This window comes from Bolinopsis microptera, chromosome 2, assembly GCF_026151205.1.
Source record: "Bolinopsis microptera isolate Bmic1 chromosome 2, MBARI_Bmic_1.0, whole genome shotgun sequence".
Lineage (NCBI taxonomy): Eukaryota > Metazoa > Ctenophora > Tentaculata > Lobata > Bolinopsidae > Bolinopsis > Bolinopsis microptera.
The window spans coordinates 12,633,531-12,646,832 of record NC_087073.1 but is presented as its reverse complement, the minus strand read 5'-3'; the positions used below and the strand labels follow the sequence as shown (position 1 = coordinate 12,646,832).

General features: G+C 38.5%; 1 non-coding gene across 1 annotated transcript; it reads right to left on the bottom strand.

The window, feature by feature from the left end:
- Positions 1-1,936: 1,936 nt before the first annotated feature.
- On the bottom strand, positions 1,937-2,009 carry Trnar-acg (transfer RNA arginine (anticodon ACG)). The gene has a single exon. It is a non-coding gene; the product is annotated as a tRNA-Arg (tRNA).
- Between the last annotated feature and the right edge of the window lie 11,293 nt (positions 2,010-13,302).

Here is a 13,302-nt window from a genome sequence, read left to right as displayed (position 1 = left end):
AAAACCACGGGGGGCACCATCGTGGGAGGTGATTACTTGTTTGGTGACTGGTACCCTTTAAGTGGTGGACCTTTGAGGCCGGCACATTCCCGACCAGAGTCGTGAGCCAAGGAAAGAGTCGAGGAATACAAGAGGGCATTTGTTTTATAATTGGATTGCTTTGAGGACCCTCCAATGGTTCCATTACGATTGGCTTTGATGTTCATTAAGAATAAAATAATTCGACATCTACGTAATTCCGCTTTGTAAATTGTCGGTGTCTGCTTCAAAAGGGCTTGTAAGGTTTGTTTCGGTCTTGGGTTCAAATATTGAAAGTAGTTATCATATTAAGATGTTTGCATTCTTAACGGGTAAGGATTATTTTAAACATTTTTCTATTTGTAAATTGGGATGAAATTGATGTAATATATCCAAACGTAAACGATGAAAAAACATCGTACGTTGGTTCCTACGTATTACATTGATCCCTAAGTTTCATTCAGTGTAAAGTACACAAATGTATTTTTAAGCTACGTGTGGATACACAAATGAATTCCTAGCTTGGATAATATGTGCAGCATTCAATAATCATTTAATTTGCCTTTGATATGCCCTGCCAAAAACACTTTTTGAGCCTTTTTAGTAAAATTGTGTGAAGTAACATGGAATTTAAACCATGACCACCATGTGTCCAACATTATTCTCATTTTCCCCGTTTCTAAACCAGTTTACGACAAAACGGGGTCGCTTGAGGAGGTTGATGAAAGTACAATATGTGTATCAACTGTCTCTGTCCTATTACTTCAAGGTATCAGAAATGGCCTACAATTAGCGAACACATTCTCGGATATTAGCCCTTTAGCACCCCATCCCCACCGTGATAACTTATTTAATGTGCATGAATAAATTTAATGTACCTGAATAGATAATAGTCAATGTGAAGGGACTAACTTAAATCCTGCGACTAACCCAAATGCCTTCGACCTTTTGAGTGTGAATAGTTCTGATGACAATAGAGGGGCTCCCTCGTCGTTTGTTCGTAAATTTGGTTACACTCGCGAGAGCAAAGTTATAATGATAATATAAGTTTACCAGCACGTACATTCTATTCTGGGTCATGATATCATAACTAACGTGGATCAGCCTCATTGCAATTGCGCGGCTTGGTCCGGAGGCAGTTCAACATGCCATTTCTAACGACTTATTAGTAATAAATCTAAAAATATTACACTTTAGAACAATTCATTAGCACATAAGATTCGACATTCAAACTTCAAAGACAGGTCATTTGTTCTACCACTGCCGCGGTTTAAAACAAGTCTTGACATGAAACTCTCTTACTTATTCAATTTCTCTTCAGTAAGAGTAAAGAACTCGCGTGCGCGCAATGTTAGAGGTGGTTTTCACGAAGAAAGAGCAACTTTATGCTAGTAACATGTGCTATGTTTACTTAATTATCCGGAATATGCCGAACTGGCGCAACGCTTCCAGTGTACAGATCATTTCCAAGCTCTCTCCCAATCGGTTAATGATCTAACTTATTTCCTTTATACACACAACAGGGTCACGATATTATGCGGCCTATGGATACCTAATTGCGCACTATCCAATAACAGATGGCCCAGTTGAACCTAGGGGTGGATTATAGCTGTCACGTTGGAGATAGAGATCTGGCCAAAAAGAGAGCTGTCAACTTTCTAAAAGTGGTTTATGTATAAGAGTTGTGAGTTTCTGCATAAACTTGGCTCCAAAGGAGCACGATATTCTTAAGTTGTATACGGTCATTTGGATAAAACGCAGTGTAGAAACGCAAGTTCATAAGCGGTTAAAATAAATTTCCTTAGATCGACAAGTTTTGCGGCTCTTATTTCCTTACCATAACATTTTGACTTAATTTTCTGTCAGAGAGAGAATATTTTTAACACACTACACATCCTAGCATGTATATGTCAAAAAACGACCACACCAGGACTCGAACCTGGAATCTCCTGCTCCGTAGGCAGGCGCCTTAACCATTGGGCCATGCGGCCATGCAGAAATGGAAATCAAAAAGTAATAATCATGTAACGCGCGGGAATTGACTGAAGTAAGAGTAATACTGGATCAGATACTAGTATATATAGTAACATTTAACTGTCTTGAACAAAATCTACTATACTGCCCATAATTGCAAATTTTGTAAACTAAATGACGGTTCCCAGCTTGGAGAAAGAGTTAAAGGCCTATTTTCGTAGTCACTATGTTCTGATATGAAATCTTGGAGTGATCTAAGCAGTACAGACATCTATCATTATCTCCTAATTTATTAGAGCTATACCGGACAAAGCCTGGCAAATTACTGAATAAATTTTAGGTAAATTTACAAATTTACAATATAAATGTCCATTGTCCAGCGAGTTTCCGAAAATCATCTGCATCCTTTTCGAATAAGTGTTTGGGAGTTTGCAGTTTGGACTGTTGCTTAGCTTCCTCAAGAAATGTAATATCGAAAATAACTGCTATTAACTAGTCTTCCTAGTCAACTGAAATTATATACCCCATGGTTCAGAAAGCTGTTAATTTAAGAGATTCGTGTGTGGGGAGAAACTATCCAACGGCCACAACTCAGAATTATTGAAGGTTTTAGTTTATTTTGCAAAATTTATGTACAAGCTGCATTAGTGAGAGCAGCTTTAAGTTTTAGAGCAGTAGTACTAGTTATAGTATAGTAGTTGTAAAGTAGGAGCACCCTTTTATCTTTTTATGAACCTTGAGCATCCCGTTATAAATAACAACTTTGAGTAAAAGTTAGCGTTATCACTACGGTTACGGTCCCGATTAACGCCTATCGAAACCATAACCCTAACCCTTATTGTAGCCCTAACCATAAATTCTGCTACCCTAATATCAAGTATGTACCCTCAGTAGTCGGGCGTCTTGGATACTACCGAATAAAGGACATGTTTGGATGGTTCTGTGGCTCACAGGACTGATCACAACTTGAGTCGCTTAAGATGATGTGCATTCCTTGCAGAATGTGCATTCCTTGCAGAATCTGACAGGATGATATATATTTTTAGGTTCTTTTAGTTCTGAGATTTTGCAATGACTGCTTAACTACCAAAAACTTTCTGCAAGCAAAATCTGTAACTTAAAAAAGTTTCTCAACAATTCTTAAGCTTGAGAAACTGCTGGATGGTGATCACCGCGGTGGTAAATGTTCAAAATGGACAGGCACATATGCAGTGCACATTGTGCATTCATCTGCAGTATAATTCATTTGCGCTAAGTTGTGATGCCTCATGAATATCTCGAACTAGATTGTAATTCTCTGTTTATCTCTGAATTGCAGCAATATGAACTGTGAGATAACATGAATCCTCGCCAAGAATGATCAGTGACGCTTCAATCTAGCCATAAGTTTATAATTAAAACTGATGTTTTGATGACAGAAACTAATTAATAAATAATCAATAATATAATTGATAAACAGTAAAGTGGACATACCTGATGGGGCAACTCCTCCATTCTTAATAATAGACTCTGAAATACAAATAATTCAATTCAGACATTTCTTCAGAGTCCGGATAAAATTAAATTATATACACTTGCGCCAGACAAGCTAATAAAATGAAATCATTTTGCTCCAGCCACAGTTTCAACGTGCAGTCTGTCGATCTCTTTTACCCGGCAAATTACTAGAGTAGACTCGGTAAATATGTAAAGTTTGGACCGACCTCAAATCAACTACACGCCTAATTAGCGGGTCAGATAGAGGAGAGTACATGGCAAGATCAGGGCTACTTCATGGGGTTCGCGGCAGACACTGCCTCTTATGCAGCCATACAACAAAATGGACAGAAATTTTATGCACGTACGGCATTGTAATATTGTATGTTATATGTAATTTCGAGTGTAGCATTATATCTGATATCAGCTTTGGATATATTATGTGCCCGATGATTTCATGAAATGTAATTACGCTGTCACACACTGGGTACAGTCCAGGGCTACACTCGCAAAACTAGACATATCTACACTACACGCACTGAGACACTAGCAGCCACCTACCGAGAATAGCAGCTACTTGCTGACACACGTCATCTGGCATCTTGAACTCTCTCTTGACACAGCTCTGTCGCGCGATAGTCTCCCGGCGGGTCTCAATCAGGTTGGGAAAGGCAGCCAGGAGACCTTTGTGAAGAAGATGGGGAGCATCATTGGGACAGGATCGTCTGGGTCTTTGGTGATACCAGGATTCTGCTGTCTCCTGAGAATGTAATCGATAGGAGTTTAGTATTTCTAATGCATTTCACATCAGGCTATGAATTAACCAATTAATGCTGCTTGAGGATTTATTCGTTTCTCCAGAAACGAATAAATCTAATAGCATACATACAGTAAAGCCCATCTCGAAAGGAAGGTAGAGTAAAACCCTGATTTACCGAGATTCTTGGGGGAAGGTAAATTTGGCTAATATCCCGGTAAATCGTAAATCCAGGTGAATCGGGGTTCCGATTTGCACTAGACACATCATGTAAATGATAGAGGGATTCTCAGATCTCCAGTTAAGATCATTTACATATTACATCTGGTGTAAATTGAAAACTTGATTTACCTGGATTTTGATTTACCGGGCGTATAAGCCGAATTTACCTTCCCCCAAGGATCCCGGTAAATCGGGGTTTTACTGTACCTTCCATTCGAGATCGAATCTGCCGCTGGCAATATCAGTCCACCGTCCAGTTATCCGATTGTTGAGTCTCTTGATGACCCAACTAGCGAGAGTGGGATAGCTGTGTGTGGGAGCGGATGGGAACTTCGTACTCCACGCTTTCTGCCAAATCAGTTCATCTGAGCAAATTCATAGTCATTTTTAGTCAATATTTCGATTTTCGAGGGAAACGTTTATCTAATCATCACATCTACGTCAAAGTCGATTGAATTCCTCAACTGCTCATTGACGTATGAAGGGTTTCCAAATCTGCAAGAACTGACAGAAATTAAGAATTTGGATGATGAGCACAACTTGAGTTGCTTATGCAGAAGCTTTTCGGGAACATTCAAAACTTACCGGCAACTACGACTGATGTGGGGGATTTCTTTATGGAATCAGGCGTGCGAGGGATCTCTTTTTTCTGCTGGGGCGAATTCTGCTGACTTCCTACAGACTGTTGCCTGTAAAGAGTTTCAGTCTTCAACTACCTAAACTGCTGTTTATAATTATAGGGACTCTTTTCATAAGAACGGCCAATTACATAAGTATAGTCTACTGTCGTGATTAGGTTGTCTATAAAAACATATTTACTATTAATTAGCTATGTACAAATTTACGTTCGCTCGGTTAAGTTAGCTTAATTTACATCGGACTCCAATTTTTCATCCACATTTATCATGCACATTTTGCCTCTGGTGGTAGGTAAACAATTTCTATAATAGACGGACATAACACATGTAATTATTGTTTAATATGACTGATTATTCTCATCCGCCTTTTAAGCATACACAATTCGATTCAGTTGCGAAACCAGCGAAACTCTATGGATGTACAAAATCTCATACGCGCTATAACAAAACTAAGCGCTATATTTATTGGTTCTTAATGTATTATCATGTGCATATCACATTTGTTTTAAGAAGAATATTGCTAGTTGCTTCACACTTCACAGAACTCTAATTGTTTAAGATTCTTAAGAGAAATTGTTGATAAAAAATGATACCTGTCTTCTTCTGAGTTATTCAGTAATCGTTCATACAGTCCACAAACTTATCCGTGTAATGTTGGCTAAAATAACCTAATTCCATGCTTCAGTTTTTTGATACCTATTTTAATGTAGTTTAAAAGTAGCATAATGCTGTGTGCGTGACTAGTTTGATAAGAATGCAGATGCCTTCATTCTTAAAAGGTGTAGTTACTGTAGAGTGTAGTTATGCAACAAGCATTCCCGTATGTGTCGTAAAATGAGAACAGCTGAAGTTTCACTTCACTCTAAAGTGTAGTGAAGGCTAAAGATATATAATGTCTTATAAATTGCTTCCCCATTCACATCCCTTATAAGTCACTGTGGTTGCGTAACCTGCTTATATAGTCAAATTTAACAGCTAAAACTCAAAGGCTCTGTCAAGCTCAGCCCAACCAGACAGTAATTCATTAAAATTAAGGACAACTTCCAACAACTTGAACCACTTTTCAGTGAACAGCTTATAAAAATATACCAGTTATATGGTACAACTAGGAGCGACTAGTAGTGAAATACGTGAAATCTGAAGAAGAGTAGGAAAGAAGGAAATGCTTATCTACCATTGACCGGCGAACTAATCAGTTAAACCAGCATGAGCAGTGAATTACGTAATATATACTCAGTGCTTTTATTACCGCACTAAGTGTAACCTACTCAGAATTCAAGTGGTTTGCTCTATTGAATTACATCCCAGTGGCTTCATAGTTTTACCGCAATATTACTATTGTTTCGACTTTAAGAAGAATAAAGAATAGAGATGTACAGATGAGCAGTTTCTACTGTTACATGTTGCGGCCTAAAACTAAAGAATTACATTCCTCTTCACTTCACCAGTACTCTGAATGAAAAGCCATATTAATAGAAACACTTTTGTATAAAATGAGGCCCACACAAAGAGAAACTTTAGAGAATATTACCGAATTACAAGGCGGTAAGGATACAAACTATCGTAGATCACGGGGCCCCGGCTCACTAAGTACCCAAATCCGCACGATCCACTAATTATTACTTACGTGTTGTACGTGGTGGGTGAGCCGGCAGGTGATTTCTGGTGTGTCGGGCGGAACTGGAGATTTCCCAGGGTGTGGGTCGGAGAGTTCAACACATTATTATCCTTCTGGCCGTCATCTGACGACTGTTGCTGTAACTGAGGAAACGCCCAATTGTTACTAGTACACCAATTAGCTAATAGGACATTAATTTTATAATTATGATATTATGCAATAATATTTGGTGCATATTATGCCGTGGTATGACGTTTCTCCAGGGATATCTAACCAATGCCAGGGTAGCCAGTACATTTGGATACCACTTGCTCTGAATGTGGTGTGTGCTGCAGCAGTTCCTACAAATTATAAGGGTTGCGTTTCCTCTTAAGTGAGCAAATATCGCTGTAGTAGCCACAGCTGTGTAACTTTGGTATCGGTAGAAGAGGTGGAATGCGAAGAATGCAAGCTTATTAGATATTATGCTATTAAAGTTAGTATCAGGTCTGGTATATCGGGCTCCAGTACTGATTAGTGTCCACATAAATATTACATAGCGTATTAAAGATAGTAAAAGCAGCTTTATTTTTATGAATATCATGGAATGTGACAGTAAAGAATTGGATAAACTGGTCCATCACCCGTGCAGCAGTGTAGGACTGTAGACAGAATTTATTATCATATAATATGCACATGTTGGAGGCACATGAGAGATCTATTGAAACAAGAGGTTACTGCTGCCTCTGATCTAAAGTGGTAAGGCTAGGGTTCATAAAATGTATTCATAGACACGAATCTGTCCACTTTAGCGTTACACCGCCCTCTAACTACCCAATCTCCCCAGATTTGTGGTATTATAACTGTAAGAAAAGTAACAAACCTGGTTTTGTCTGAACTGTTGGTGAGCAAGGAGGTTGCTCTGCATATTGGTCTGCAACAGTTGGTCCAGGGATTGCATGAGGACAAGTTACTTGCTAAAAGGTATTTAATTAAAATGTCAATGACTTAAAGTTGTGGTTTGGATCGTAAAGCTTATAAAGTTTGGGAGTAATATTATAGTGGGGGTAAGCCTTGCCATGGCATTAGTCGCATATTCATTACCCTCATATCATTACTGATATATATATTATATGTATAGTGTCAAAATAACATCACAGAAGATTAACACCTAATTTCAGTAAATTATGGCAGTTAAAGCATTAGCTCTAGATAAATATTTATGCAACTTGATATCAGGTACTCGAAAATACGTACAAATCAAAAAGCAAGTGGTGCAAAAAGGAAAAATGAAATGATCCCAAAAATTGACACAAAGCTCAGAAAGCTCACAATATGACAGTACCATTACAAATTCTACAAAAAATGACAACACCACAATTAAAAATTCTCCTGTGGCAATAGAAATGAATGTTACAATGTGGCATAAGAAAACCCAAGAGCAGGAAGTTTACATTAGGTACTGACTTTGAAGCTGCAGTTAGAAGTTAAGTGGAAGGTAACATTTCTCCTTGCAGTAATTTCTGTGAGTCCACATACTAACTGCTCATCAATGTAGGTTTTGTCGCCTAAAGGCTGCAGACAAAAGATGAGCTGTTAGTAGGCAATATGAGGTCATACTTATTTTCGGATCAAGTTATGCAGCATTTACTCCTAAGCTGCAGTACAATATCAGTGAGTATTAAATAAATATTAACTAGAATATTCTAAAAAATTGACGAATATACTGAGAATGCAATTAGCAATGTCACAAAAAAAACACTAAATTTTTCATAAACGGGATTAAGCTGATGAAATGCACTGCTGCAAGGGTCTTCAAATCAGGAATTTAATGTCCTGCCCCTTAATGCCAAAGGGGGCGGTCCGAGGTCAATATTACATATTTTTGGTATATTATAGAGGTGCTAAAGTAGAATAAACCGAATCAAAATCCAATCTTAAGTTCCTGAGATATCGTGCCAAAGTTTGAGGTTTACCTTAAATTACCCAAAATTACTAGTAAAATTGGAACCATAACCAGCTCTAACATTTTAGACCTTTGCGTTTCTTAGTTCAGATAACCAGGCCAGGCACTTGCACTCCCTGATCCTTGGGTTTGGTACAGTGGTTCCTTGGATAATAATCTAGAACCTGAGCCTTATGGCAACCAAAATACAGGAAACGCTAGAAGCTTTTTTTATCAACTGTACATAAGCTAAGGAGAATAGATCTTAGCAAGTTGAGCTTTTGGCTAATCTGATTGAGATTGAGAAGGATGGAAGAACCAATAAGAAAATTTCAGAGTTTCTGTTCAAGATTGTTTAAAAAAACTGTTCTTTGGACTGTGTTAAGTTATTGAAAAGTGGCTGTTTGGAGGTCTATTTGCTTAAGTCAGGGGCCAAAACCTCTTTGAAGAGCTTGCTGACGTTCAGAATAAGTTATTCAATCAGAAAGGGTTACAAACAAATCGACAGTTTTCAGTCGAGAATCAATAAAACCCTGAAAGCTTAACTGATATCGTACAGTAAGGCAGAGAAAAGTCACTCCTCGCTACCGCTGCTGTGCGGGAGGGGAGGGGGCCGAAATCGTTGAATGTGGGACAATTTTGAATATTTAAATAAGTACTAGCAAAATTGCACGTTTTGCTCTAGTAACACACTTTTTCAGAGATTTCAGACAGTTGCCCTGTAGGATACTCACTAGAAATCGAGGATATTCTAGGCTGGTGTACTGAACTGGGAAGTAGGATGGCGATTGGTTTGAGAGAGGAATGTGCTAACAGATGTGACACTCTACCTCTCTGTCTCTCCTTTGAACATAGCAACACCATGTCCTTAGAAGGGTATTCTTCTAACAGTTTTTGACTGACTTGAATGTCCTGCACAGCAGTTTGAAGCCAATAACGGCCAATGAGCCATAATAAAGGCCAATAACACGGACAAACCGTTTAACCTTTGGCAGTTCGGCTTGAGATATTCTCGACGCCCCAAATTATCCAAATTATCATAATTTCAATTAAAACTCCTCCAAAGACTCCCTTGATCGCTGTTCTTCTGTATTTTGAGGGACAGGGCTACCAGGACAATGAGTTACACTGCTTGTCAGACCGCTCAGTCTGAAGCATATAGAATGCACGAATAGCAATTCCAATGAATTATTCAGGTAAACTAGCTAGGTCTGAGCAAGCAGTCCAAGCAGGATCTTGTGGTTTGCGTTAGCTGTTGTGTGACACGATTCATCACATGGCCCAGAAATTTAGAGTCCTGGAAAACAATTGGCTGGCGGGCTAATACTTTGCTTTAACAGGCTTAGTTCAGTCATGTGATCACTTTGAGAACTTATACCAAAGACGCAGCGAGCAGGATGAGATGATGCCATTACTGGTCGCTCTGTTTAGTGATAGAAAATTCTAGAAGCTTTACCACTCATTCGCATTGAGTATGGTTTTATGAGCTCTCAGTCTTCAACTCTTAAGCAAGCCCAGTCAAAACATTTGTAATATGATGTGTTTTCTCTTTATCCCACCACCTCACTGCAAAATGCAAAAGATCACATTGAGTATTATCCCGTCCAGAGCCACGTTGCAAAGTCATGACGGTCCTATTCGTCCTTAGTTAACGCAATATACTAAATTACAGAAATATGTTGCATCTGAATCCTAAGGTGATATAATGAGCGCATAGAAATTTATTTGGCTTCGTTTTCATCAGAACTCTAAAATACCTATCTTTTGATTTATTATTGATCGTGCTTTACTGCTGTGTTTGCAATAGTGGTACCAGTAGATATGGGCCATTGTTAGCCCCAAGTTAAGCATGGGCCATTATTAGCCCCAAGCGTTTTGGTCCCTCGTTCCTGCCATTCAGCATTGCCTATTGCAAAACTGTAGAAAGTTTTCTAAGGCAATAGAGAAACTGACATTGTCTCACTAAATTCAACCACTTGCCATAATAAAAATACTAACAACCAAATAAAGTTCTTAAAATAATTACAATCACCAAAGAATATTTCCCCAAGTTTACTTCTAGTTAACTAATTCGTGGTTTAAGCTCAATATTCTATAATTATGATTAAAGGAATGTAAAATAAAACTTATTGTTTCATTGAAAACTTATTGTTTCATTGATACATCGGTATGATGAAACCAGACTGTTTATTACTCTTTGTTATTACCATTTTGCTGACACCTGCACCACCATCTCGACTGAAATTTGTGATAGAACCAACCATTTTTTAATTTGAATGCAACTTTTTTTGCCTCTATATCGTATAATATGATGTTTGCCTCTAGAATGGTGTAAGATTAATATTATTTAATCGCAAAATTAATCAATGAAACAAGAAATTCAATGAAACAAGAAATTTAATTTTAGCACATTTTTACAGAATAAAAAGATGTAAAACAATTCATAAAATATAATGCCCATTGCATTTGGTGTATGACTTTTTGTCCTTGACTGCTAGTTTGGTTTTGGAAGGACAGGTAACTAACGGGGCAAGGAATGCGCATGCCTGGAAGCTTTTGCACACACCGAAACGCTAGTTCAGTTAAGTTTATAGAGACAAGGCTCAGATTAGGACTAGAAGAAAAATTGTTAGCAGACATTAGGGGTTCTGTTTATAGTTGTATAAGTTGCAGTCTAGTTGTGACAAAAAGTCTACACTAAAACATGCTTTAGTTTATATTGTGTAGTTCAAGGATATAAAATACAGCTTCAAGGTGAATATTGGAGAGCTGGCGAAAGATTATGGCCTTTGTATCAATGGTTCTAATAAGCTATAAATATCTTAAACTATACAGTGCTAATTAAAAATTTCTTTAAACTTTATTTTAGATTTTTAAAATTCAAAAGTAAATATACAATAATTTTATTAAAACTTTCTCACTCATACTTTACTCACAGGACAAGACTTGGAAAACAGTAGCCTAGGGTAATTTTAATTGAGATGTGTGTGACCAGCCAGTTATAATGTTTGGGTAATAAGATTTGCGCAGTCAAAATCTTTGACGGTCCAATCAAGCAGAACGTGATTACGTTGATTCGTTAATAGCGCACGTTTTAGCTTACCTCGCAACTCGCAAGCACATTACACTAGTAGTAAAGTCAGTCATTCTGAATTTTGGGGTTAAAATGTTAAAATTTTGTTTGATCTAGTGTTGTGATTGTCAGGTGGGTCTGCCTGACAGATTAGAAAGCAGGGTTTCCTCGAGGAACATGTATAACCCTCATGTAGGGATATTGAAGCACGGAATTTCATTATCTTGTAAAGCTCAAGGTAACTGTGGTATGTATAGAGATTTTGTATAGCTAGAATATTATTATGCTTAAATATCGGTTTGGTGTGCTCTTTTATGAAAAATTTTTGGTCAAGTTTCTGGTGTCCTATAGGCCTAGTACGTGCACAAATCTTAAACTTATCAAGGTACGCCAGCCTAGCCTGTCACCAAATAGTACTCAGATGAGACAGTACTTCTGAGCAGTAAATAATGAGCTTATACGTTGTTTCGCTGCCCCACCCCATACAGATATACAGTAGGAAAGATGTGATTCGAACAGGGTATACTATAATTGTTGGTGTAGAAATTATGGAAGGGAGCAGCAAAGTCTACATAAAGTGGATGTGGAATGATTTAGAGTTCGCTTAAGTGCTTTGATGTGATCTTCCCATGATAGGTTCTCGTCAATTATAACACCCAGAAATTTTGCGGATGAACCTTTTTTTATTGGAAAGTTGTCTATAGTTAGTGCAACTTCAGGGTGTGATAAAATCTCTGACTTAGAACCTGCCATGGTGGGTTTGAAGTGTATGTAGCAGCACTTGGACATGTTTATATGTAACTTATTTGCTCTCATTAAATAAGACTGTAATGATGACAAAAGCTCATTTCCTCGTTCATATGCCTCACGTTTTGTTTTGCCGACAACAAATATATTGGTATCATCAGCAAAGGTAACAAATGATCCTAGTTTAGAAATGTTTGTGATGTCGTTCATATAAAGAAGAAATAGGAGAGGTCCAAGAATTGAACCCTGTGGGACACCAAATTGAATAGATAGGGTATCTGATTTTTCTCCTACAACTTCGGTGTATTGTTGCCTGTTTGTTGAGTAGCTTTTAATGAGGTTATTTGCAACTCCCTCACTCCACATCCCTCTAGTTTTATAAAATTTTTTTTGGGGTCATATCAAAAAGCTTTCAGGTCAATGAATTTCAAAAGGGGGGGGTGACAACCCCAATTTCCCAACCCGGGGGGGTTTTTTTTGGGAAAAAAAAGGGGCAGAAAAAAAGCCGAGACATTGGGACTTTGGAACACACAAAATTGGAACGAACAGGGCGCTTTTTTAAAAATTGGGACAAAATTATATTAGAAGGGGAGCTGAGGGGGTGAGGAGGGGGACTCGGGGGGGGGGGTAACCGGGGGGACCAAAAACTAGGAGAGGGGGAGGGGAGGGGGAGGGAGGGGGATGCCCTTGGGAATACTGGGAGGAGGAGGAGGGAGGGGGGAGGATGAGGGGAAAAGGGAAAAAGGGGAGAAACTGGGGGGGGGCCCCCGGGAGAGGACCAGGGGGAGGGGGGCAAAGAAACAGGGGGAAGGGGGGGGACAAAAGGTACCCAGGAGGGGGACCAAAGAAAGGGGC